Genomic DNA, 11,929 nt, shown 5'->3' on the forward strand with positions numbered 1-11,929 from the left:
GTAGGGGAGATTAGCCATGTATTATATTGGCCCATATTTCTGCTGGCAGCAGCTTCAGCCATTCCTCTATACTTGCTTATTTCTCTTCCCTGTGTCCCTTGGCCTTGAATATAAATGATGTAGCTGTATTCTCCAGAGCACACGCACATATAAACATGGAGTTCTGTAAAACAATCGCTGCCCTAAGCTTTTTTCTTCTGCATCAGAAAGTTTGGTCTTTTTTGCCAAGAAAAATCAAATAAAGTGGCTAAGAAATGTGCCTCGGTTCAGGACGAGAAGCAAATCATTTTTTAATAAATATTTAGGCCATGTTCTGAGGGAGGAGAAGGCCAAAAGTAACAAAGTCTGGGCTGGGTTGTTTACATTGCTGGTTCTGAGCTGAGACTCGCTGTTTGCCTCTGATCATTGACACATACAGGTTAATTTCCACATGCAGCAGCAGCAGCCGCAGCAGGAGAAATTCTATCCCAGTTCTGCCAGGAGTGGGACAGAGTAAAGCATGTTAATCTGTTTAGCATGTGTGCTGGGTGAGGAGTCCAGACCACCTCTGTGCTTACTCTACTAACAGCAGCTCTAGCTCTCTGATCCTTTGGGGTAGTTCATAAAGAAGAGCTTATGGGGAATCAGTTTATAAAAGTTTCACTTTCTAATCTGTATAATCTTTGGCCGGGCCTGAATGTTACTATTTTCACCCCCCTGAAGTAACTTACAAACTGGGTTATTTGTACAATTTACCACATGGAAGAGTGATATAATTAGTGTATTTAGCCAGCGTCTTTCACCAGTAGGAAATGTTTTTGACAAATTGCCCCAGGCATTATTGCACCGCACACACTTGCATTTAACATCAAGGGGAGAACAGGGACCTTTTCTTTCTGCTTGAGGGGATGCAGGGAATGGACTTAGACATTAATAATCCCCCTTCTCTTGGCAATGCAAATATATTCAGGCATGAAAATGATAGATTATATAAAGGTCAAATTATACCTTATTTCTAAATACGAGATATTTACCATTTATTCTTTCACACTAAGTTTATTGTGCACACAGTCTCTGCATATTTGCATACACACATATGACTGGGAACTACATTTGATTCAAAATTCACCATAGACAATAAAAGAGCCACACATGTATTGTGTTCGATGAGGCTACTATTTCGTCTGCCCAGGAGGAGTTGTCTTCAGCCTCTGGAAGGGACTGTGGGTTAGCAGGTATAGTAGGGAGAGATGGTGCCTATAGTAACAGTGGATAATAGTCTCTGGGAAGGGAGTGTGACTGTGGGATAGCAGGTATAGTAGGGAGAGATGGTGCCTATAGTAACAGTGGGATAATAGTCTCTGGGAAGGGAGTGTGACTGTGGGATAGCAGGTATAGTAGGGAGAGATGATGCCTATAGTAACAGTGAGATAATAGTCTCTGGGAAGGGAGTGTGGCTGTGGGATAGCAGGTATAGTAGGGAGAGATGGTGCCTATAGTAACAGTGGGATAATAGTCTCTGGGAAGGGAGTGTGGCTGTGGGATAGCAGGTATAGTAGGGAGAGATGATGCCTATAGTAACAGTGGGATAATAGTCTCTGGGAAGGGAGTGTGACTGTGGGATAGCAGGTATAGTAAGGAGAGATTGTGCCCATAGTAGCAGTGGGGATAATAACCTGTGGTTCTCAAGAGTTTATTTGAAGCTGATTTGGAAGGTTTGTGGCTGGACGGGCTGCTACTCTGTCGGAGATACCCCTAAGTACAGTGAGTGAGGGATCACCAAAATATTTGAAAAAGCTTTGGGAAGATACTGTTGTTGCGGGATAGGTATAGCAAGATGGAATGGTGCTTGTAACAGTAGGAACAATAATAATAATCACATGATGCAAAGTGGGAAAAAATAGGTGCAATCTGCCATGTGGTTTGCACTTTGTGCACTGCCTGCATGTAGAAGAACTGCCACAGGTCTCTAGTGGCCCCCCCATACACACCCTTAGTTGCAGAGGCAGGTGCAGGCTACAACGGGACCCTGTACTTACCACCTGCTCTATGGCAATAAATCAGTTAAATATAATTAGTGATAATAATATAAATCACTAATTCAAAAAGAAGTACTAATTCATTATATTTTTCTTTACATAAAGCGTTTCCTTGTCATTCATAAAGCTAAAAAAGGTAAATTGAGTTTTTATAAAATTCATCCCTCATTTCTCATTTGGAGATCACTGAGCATGATGATGGCAAAACCTTGTGGCAGCAACAAATACCCTAAACTGACAGCATTTCAGCATTGTGCTATAACTGATCAGTCAGCCCGGCTAAATAACAAATCTCTCTCTATTCAGAGCAGTCAGCAGTACAGCTTGTATATCCACAAGAAGATTTTGCTTTGACGAAGAAAATACTAAATATTTAGGAGCCGATTCACTAACTTCGAGTGAAGGATTTGAAGTAAAAAAACTTCGAAGTTTTTTTTGGGCTACTTCGACCATCGAATGGGCTACTTCGACCTTCGACTACGACTTCGAATCGAAGGATTCTAACTAAAAATCGTTCGACTATTCGACCATTCGATGGTCGAAGTACTGTCTCTTTAAAAAAAACTTCGACCTCCTAGTTCGGCATCTAAAAACTACCAAAGTCAATGTTAGCCTATGGGGAAGGTCCCCATAGGCTTGCCTAGCTTTTTTTGATTTTATCGTTCGATCGAAGGAATAATCATACTATCTGCGCTAAATCCTTCGAAGTCGAAGGATTTCAATTCCCAGTCGAATATCGAGGGTTAATTAACCCTCGATATTCAACCCATAGTGAATCGGCCCCCTAAAGTTATGTGAATTAATCCTTTTTCTTTTGTCTATTCTAAACCCTCCCCTAAAATACCAGAAGCAGAATCTGATACCTCTGGTAAACACTGCAGCCAAACTGCACTAATTTATCATTTACAAAAAAATTAAAAAGGCTTTACATTAACAATTAGTGTTATAGAGCAATAATTCACAATATATTATATCTGCGTTGTATCCAATGTCTAAACGGCATTGGGGGGTAATTGCATCTTACGTGTGGTCTCCAAATCCTCAGACCAGAAGCTTAAACGCTGCATATGCCCCTAATTCATTTAAAAAAAAAAATGTAATATAGTCTTTTGTATACAACTATGAATCATCTGTTCTTTCTGCGCATTGATTATTATTCTTAGAATAATGAAACTGAAAACACTTTCAACCAATCAAAGCATTATCTGGGCAAGTGTTTGTTTGGCTAAGGGCTTTTTAAATGACTGCCCAGGATTGCCTGTCCTTAGCTCATTGGATCAGACGTTCAGGAGCTGTTTTCATATTTACAGCTCTTTCCATTTGTACAGAGCTTACCAAATCCATCATCGGTGCATTTTTTAACTTAATCCCAGACACCCAACAGTCTGGCACTTGTAACTGCCTTAAAAATAATTAAAGGAGACCAGCAGTGCACTGGACATAATGTGTGCATGTGTTGTGTCCTATACCGTTCCTAGGCAGTCCAAATACTAATGCATTACACTGGAGGTGGTTTAACAATAGTTCATCATTGCTATATAAAGTATTCTGACAGATTATGTGCTAGAGCGGCAAACATAAACACATTAATCCCTCTCAGTGTTATTGGCTTGGAGCCCACTGGTAGGATACAGCACTAGGAATGAGGTGGATGGTGTAGGCACCGCTATGTAGTCACCGGGATGCACCAGGGTCCAAGTATTACATTTGAAATTAATTCATTAGGAATGCATCAAACATTTGATTTTCAGATTTGTCAGAATCTCAAATTCTCCAGAAAAGAGTTGTCTGATAAAGTTATGGTCAGAATTCTCAGGCCCTGACTTTTCTAGATAAAGGATCTTTCTGAAATTTGAATCTTCATACCCTAAGTCTGCTAAATAACATTTAAACAGGGTCGGAACTAGGGGTAGGCAGAACAGGCAGCTGCCTAGGGTGCAATGATGGGGGGGGCGCTGGGCATCTACCTCTAAAAAATTTTTCTGCCTACCCCTAGTCTGTGTTCACACCACTCAGTCCTACTCCCCTTCCTTCCCTCTGTCCCCCAACTCCTCCCTCATTCTCCCCTCCCTCCTGTCACCCTCCCCTCTGTCGCTCTCTCCCTCCCCTCCACTCTGTCGCTCTCTCCCTCCCCTCCCCTCCTTCGCTTTCTCCTTCCTCCCCTCCTTCACTCTCCCTCACCTCCATCATCACCTCTCCCTCTCTCCCCATCCCTCCGTCACTTTCCCATTTGGCGCGGGAGGGGGAGGCAGGTGGTCAGCCGGGTTGCCTAGGGCAATTTTGCAAAAATTCTAATTATTTGGATAAAAGGAGATGGCATTCCCCTAATTCGGAGCTTTCTGGATAACGGGTTTCCAGATAACAGATCTCATACCTTTAGTAAACTGAATAGAAAGCTTGCAGATTCAGATTTAAGAAAAATAACCTGATGTGAAACTTCACTCACCATTCCATAGGATATAATGATACAACCAGATTAATTTCCATGCATAAACAAAGCACATGCATATTTATACTACATCCATTTCATCGGCTGTGTAAGTATGCACATGCTTTAGAAATAATAATTGCAGTATGGCTGGATTAGTAAAAATGTCTACTTACCGTATGTTTTTTAAGCCTTGCATATAAATAAAGGATAATAATAATTTAAAGTACAAATTAATTCCAAGCGCCACTGAGAATTCCTAACTAGAAATGAGGAAAACTATTCATAATACAGGTATAAGATTTGTTATTTGGAAGCCTGTTATCCAGAAAGCCCTTTTCTCTGTAATAATAAAACAGTACATCGGCCATATAACAAAGATTGGTTGCGCTCAAACTCCCCAAGTTCCCCCTTCTGTGAAATTGATTAAATCGGGCTAATAATTGCCACCGCTCACCCTGTAACTTGGTGGGCCAGGGTACAGATGGCCCGGACCTTTCCCTTCTTCAATGTATGTTCACAGGCATTCAATATATACAGGTCACTCACCACTTGAAGTCCCTGGTCCGGGTGCAGCGCCCCAAACCCGCAGCTTTGGGAGACACGACAGTCAGTAAAATACAATATTGCGCACTTTCATGGCCTATGAGTACTATGGGGAAATAAAGCCTTTTAAAATCACCGCTGTCTGCTGATCCATGAAAGTGAGCGCAATATTGGATTTTACTAATAATAAAACAGTACCTTGTACTTGATCCCAACTAATATATAATTAATTCTTAGTGGAGGCAAAACAAAACTATTGGGTTTGTTTAATGTTTAAGTGATTTAATTAGTAGAGTTAAGGTATGATGATCCGGAAACCCCCATGTCCCAAGCATTCTGGATAACAGGTCCCATACCTATATTTCAAAGTTTCTGTAATTTGTAGCCAGTAATTTTAAATCACTTAAAAATATTTCCCTTTTTTTATACAAAATGTTCTGGAAAAATTTTGTATAAAAAAAGGGAAATATTTTTCAGTGATTTATAATTACTGGCTACAAAAACTTTGAATTAGAAAAATGAGTAAAAGCCATGAATTTGTATTGATAATATCACGCAATCTAAGACAGTTCCATTCTTTCCATGCCACATGGCTCTATATTCTGGGTCTGAGTGGTTTATAAGGAGAGCTAAACACAGAAACAAAGGGAGGTTGGAAGCAATTGACAGAGACAGTGGAAAAGTGCTGGACAGTTTACTCTGTGCAGAAAAATGCTGTGAATCCTCAATTTTACATCTGATTTTACACGGTTTTTCTCTGGTTCCACCACTATAAAATGCATTATACATTTACCTGCTTTTATATTTTCCTGAATTTTATGCCATTTTTTCTGGTCCCCTGAAAAACATAAAATGGGGTGTTCTACTGTATATGATTTACTCTTTTTTTGCCGCCTCCTTATATTGTCCTATATTTATTTAAATGTAACAGTGTAATATAAACAGGGGAAACGCATATAGAAATTACATGGTTAGCATAAAATATAGGTGCTACACAATATAAAGGGCTAGTTAACATTTAAATCAAATTTGTATGTTAGAGAATGGCTAATTCTAAGCAACTTTTCAATTGGCATTCCTTTTTTCTTTTTTTTAGAGTTTTTGATTTATTTACCTTCTTCTTCTGACTCTTTCCAGCTTTAAAATGGGGGTCACTGACCCTATCTTAAAAACAAATGCTCTGTAAGGCTACACCTTTATCGTTATTGTTTCTTTTTATTAGTCATCATTCTATTCAGACCCTCTTCTATTCATATTCCAGTCTCTTATTCAAATCAATGGCTGGTTGCTAGGGGAATGTGCACCCTAGCAACCAGATTGCTGAAACTGGAAACTGCAGAGCTGATGAATAAACAGCTAAATAACTCAAATAACACAATTGATAAAAAATAAAAAACATTTGCAAATTATCTCAGATTATCACTCTCTACTAAAAGTTAATTTAAAAGTGAACAATCCCTTTAATACGCAGTTCAAATAAGGGCCCTGACCTGATTAATTTACAATATAGTCGATTTTTACTCACCTGAAGAAAACATTCCCATAGGATATAATGATAAACCCAAGTGGCTATTTTTTTAAAAAAAAAAAAAAACAGTAAATAGATGAATAAATGTGAATGTGCAATCATGTTACAGTAAATAGTGAGTTTAAAAAATTAAGGCAAAGCAAATTATAAGGAAAAACACTATTCTCTTGTTAAGGGTTCGTCCACACAAGCAGATTCGGGGAGATTTAGTCGCCTGGCAACTAATCGCCTCTACTTCTAGGTGACAATCTCCCCGAACTGCCTTTGCGTGTCTTCCCGTCCGCTATGATGAAAAGTTGCCAGTCGACTAAATCTCCCCGAATCTGCTTGTGTGGACTAACTCTAAAGGATTCAGCAAATAAGCCCCATACAGCTTCTTTTTATAATGCCTGATTCCTTTAACTTCCCCATCTGACAAAGCAATGCAAGAGACCCCCTTATAGGGTAATAATATTTCACCAACAACAAAAAATGCTTTGGGATATTATTCACTGTCTGTCTGAGAGTGGACACACATGAGTAACGGGCAAGGATGGTGATTGAATTCTCTATTCTTTGCTGTACAAGTATGAGAAGGCTAAAATAAACTCCATGACAACTATACTCTGTTTGTACATTATGATATCAGGCTGCTGATTCATGCAATACCTTTGGGATATAAGAATTACAAGACATATACGGGGGAATGTAATTAAAGTCGCAAAGAGCAAAACAATTCAGACTAATAAGACTGAAAATTCACATCTCGCAATGTAATATTGTTTCTTACACTGTTATTGCATTGCAAATTTAAATTGCGCACTCTTAAGACATGCTTGAAGTTGTCGTAATCTTTTGGAGCAAACATAACGACTTTTTCAGTAAGTTTTATTACATTCACTGCACATTGGCGTAAACTATAACATTTGCAAACAGTTTTCCACTGTCGGAAGTGGTCGCTAAACAGTTTGCAAAAGCTATATTAAATTCGCGTAAAGCATCATTTGTTCGCACAAAGGCATAACTTTAGTTTTTCCTTTACCAACTTTTATAATATTCCCCCGATAGTTTTCATTTATAATGGAAGAAATGAATTTATCTGACCATTTTAATTAAAAAGGTCCAACTAAACTAAAATCCCCGATTTGACCTTATTTATTATTTAAAAATCAGGATTTTATCAGATTGGGGACAAACCTGAAAAATTTAAGCGAAAATCTGAATCATACTTTTTCTGGTTTTTTTCCCTAATCTCTCCATTTTTCTGAATTTTGTCTGAAAAGCCCAAAATAGTTGGATCTGTGGGCTGCTTCCAGTGCAGACCACAGAAACTTATATACAACCTATTCATGTCTGAGATGCCGAATTTTTGGATTCAGACTTTTTCCATCCTATGGGTTTAATAAATCTTGAAAAATTTTAGGGTTTTTTTTTTTCTGCTAAAAATTTGGATTTTTGAGTTTTAGGCAAATAACCCAGGTAGAGGAAAACATGTTTTATCTTTGTATAGTCTGTAATTGTGCCCCCTTGCATGGACATAATGCTTGTGTTAACTGCCTGCTCCCCAACAAGAGCCAAATAATTGCAGCATGAGGTCTGCAGGTTGGGTATCCTTAATGTGAATACTGTACATGATAGTTCTTACACAAATCTGATCAATTTTAATCTGGTCAATGAGACCCTTTGTGAGTCTGGGGTAATTGTCCCAACTACCTGAGCCTAAATCCATCCCCAGCCCTCTAGCAGTCTCTTGCCTTTAGCTAAGCAGGGATGTGAGCGACACACATGGCTAGTCTCAGGCCTGTAGCATTCTGTGAATTTCTATTTGGGTGCCAGAGTGATTGATCTGCTTGGAAGGAATGTTTGTATTCACTTTGAAGCTGCCAAAGCAAACACATTGGAGAGAAGTACAGGGAAGCGAGCGGCTTTGCTCTGCACAGAAATCAGTGTGCAGGGAGTTCACAGAGAGTTGAGACAGCTCCATGTAGAACACATACAAACATTCTGCTCACTTCACCTCAGCACATTACTCACTGGGGCTGTGGGGCTGGAGCTTCCTTAAACGATTTCTAATTTTCCTCCCAGAAATTACTAACATTAATAGACTCTTTTTCCTTCACCTTTCCTCCCACTGTTGAGTTAACCACCCAGCTATTTGAGCACCACTACATAGTACTAGAGAGCTGTTAGCCATGGACCAGTAAACTCCAGGGCTCCTTAATCTTGTTGTCAATGTCAAGCACCCCCCCCCCAGATATGCAGTTATATCAGCTGAGCACCCTAACACACATATGTATAGATTACTGCAGGCTGAGCCCTGTATGTGATTCAAGTTGTTACGTGGTCTGTTCCAATGCCCACGGTCCATCATTTGGACTGCTTACTAGTGCCAATCACAACATAGTCCTTGTTATATGTGGGCTGATATTGTCTGCCAATTCAGATGGTCTCCACAGCATCAGCAGTCTATTGGTTAGTGTTTGATACTGAGACGGTCCCCTTAACATGTTTGAATTATCCTGCAGCTTTATTAATTATGTAAAGCAAATTATTATCCAGAGTCAACAGCATATGGAATCTGGAGATCAATATTTCTATCTGGTTTGGTTTAGAATATCGTCTGGTTTAGAATATGTCATCAATATGGGGAGGGTCAGACTGGGCCGGCGGGACACTGGGTAAAAACTCGGTGGGCCCCAGCCCTCATGGCCCCCTGCCAGCCCAGGCTCTCTCCCCTAATCTGCTGAGCACCAAGAAAAAAATGTGCAGCAAAATGCACGCTGGTGTTTGTGCCGGCGTTCGCGTTTGGGCCGTTGTTCATGCAGGCGCGGTGCGCACAGGGCGCAGAAGTGTGGAACCCGGTGGGCCCCCCGTGCTCCAGTCTGATACTGAATATGGGCTGGGGAGTAAAGCTGGCCATAGACGTACAGATTGTATCGGATGAACAATCAGACGCCCCGATCTTCCAACCTGCCACTAACCATTCATCTTAAATAAAGTAGTAAAAGAACAAATCAGATGATGTTCTGGTCCGTATCAGCAATAGTATGACAGTTCTGTCTGGAAAATTCTAGTGACAGTCACCCATTGATATTGTCATTACAGGTAATACATACAGAGATGTTATTGTTAGTCAACAGAAATCTTTTAACCTGTCCGATCGACTAAATGACCAATCGCCATGGTACGAAAAATGTCTTATCTTCGGAAATCTTCGGAATGAGACTGGCATGGTGGCGCATGCGCAGTTGGAGTAATTTACTGTCTCGCAACAACTGCGCATGCGCCGGTACTCACGAAAATTGCCGAAGTGCCAGTCTGATTTAGAAGATTACCGAAGCAGCTGAAGATGGCTGCCGTGAACTCCGATGCCTGAATCTGCACCGATGAGTAAGTCAAACGTTAGGGGCATTTGCCCAGGGTAACACTTGGGCTGGGGGGGGGAGGGAGGGGGGTCTATGCAGGGTAGGTGGGTAGGGGTTTTTTTAACTTTAGGGTTGAACTCTCCTTTAAAAGGGTATTTCACTTTTACTATGTTATAGACTGTTTGATTCTAAGCAACTTTTAAATTGCCTTTGTTTTTTCTTTTTTTTATCATTTTTGTTATATTTGACTTCTTCTGACTGTTTCCAGTTTTAAAATGGAGGTCACTGACCCCGTCTAAAAAGAAATGCTCCGTAAGGCTACATATTTATTGCTATTGCTACTTCTTCATATCAGTACATGGTTGGTAGGGTAATTTGGACCATAGCAACAAGATTGCTGAAATTGCAAACTGGAAGCTGCTGAATAAAAAGCTAAATAATGCAAAAAACACAAATTGTCTCAGAATATCACTCTCTACAACATACTAAAAGTTCATTTAAAAGTGAAAAATCCCTTCAATATAATAATCTAAGCAAAATCTCTATCATGCTTCCTCGGGCCCATAACAATGGCATACATAAACAAACAGCAACATGCCATAGATCTTTGTGCAGCCTTTGACTCTGCTCACTTTATTGATTAGCCACCACATGTCTTGTGTAAATTGTCCTGGAAATAAAGAGATGGTTACTGGGTAGATCACCAGGAAAATCTCTAAAATGGAAAATGTAATTCATACTTCAGGAGTATATTTTCAAGGAATGTAAATTTTATTGGGTATATTTATTGGGAGATAAAGCAGGATTAAATTAATAGAACAGTGCCAGTGGCACTAAGGGTCTGGCCACACGGGCAGATTCGGGGAGATTAGTCGCCAGGCCACAAATCTCTTCTTCTTCGCGGTGACTAATCTCCCCAATCTGCCTTCCGCTGGCTAAAATGTAAATCGCCTGGGGGCAGGCACACGGAACTCTTCGTTTTCCGAAGTCAACCGAAGTTTCCTTCTGAGGCAATTACGGGCAACTTCGGAAAATGGAAGCGCTCCATGTGCCTGCCCCCAGGCGATTTACATTTTAGCCAGCGGAAGGCAGGGGAAGGCAGATCGGGGAGATTAGCCGCTGCGAAGAAGAGGAGATTTGTCGCCTGGCGAATAATCTCCCCAAATCTGCCCGTGTGGCCAGACCTTTAGGTGTATTGCATGAAGGATCATTTGAGGATCCCATGGGAGCATTCTGGTAAAACAACAATGGTGTCAGAGTCAGGGGTGTAACAATAGAGGAAGCAGACCCTGCGGCTGCAGGGGGGCCCAGGAGGTATGGGGCACACACAAGGCCCTAATTCATATACAGTTTCAATAAATATTGGTAAAACAAGTCAACTGCTAAACATTTTGGGGGCAAGAAAAATAATTTGCTGTGGGGCCCAGTGATATCTAGTTACTCCACTGGTCAGAGTAATGGCATTTCTTGTTCATGAGAACACTGTTTGTGGTCGTATCTAAGGGTTACCTAATGTGTGTTGATTTTACAGTGGTTACCAGCAAAAAGTATGTATAAGCCCTTTTCAGCATTGGAGCCTGAGCATTAGTCATTGTAGGGAAGTGACAAATAAAGAGACCAGGGGGTAAACTAATGGATACTTCAGTCAAACAGATATAACTTAGTGGACGAAACAATACAGTATATACAATATTCAGTAAATACAGTACAGAAAAACAGTACAGAAAACAGAAATATATAGTAAATATATAGTAAATAGCCATAGACGCACAAATAATATCAGAAGACACTTCGGTTCATGTGATATTTGAGGTGTGTATGGCGAGAGATGATCCAGGCGATCGTCCATTGGGCAGTTCTGAAAATATTGATGCACCGGAACGTCGGCCATGTTACTGCTGAATCATCAGACAGAGGAAGAATTCTATGGTTTTGCCTGAATATCTGACTATTCAGCCCAAACATGTCTGTTTTAAAAACAAACAATATTTCCTTTGACAATTGGTCACATTTAGGGCAGGGTCACAAGTGGTGTTTTTACATTGCGTTTTTAAAAACGCACGGT

This window comes from Xenopus laevis, chromosome 1S (assembly GCF_017654675.1).
Source record: "Xenopus laevis strain J_2021 chromosome 1S, Xenopus_laevis_v10.1, whole genome shotgun sequence".
Lineage (NCBI taxonomy): Eukaryota > Metazoa > Chordata > Amphibia > Anura > Pipidae > Xenopus > Xenopus laevis.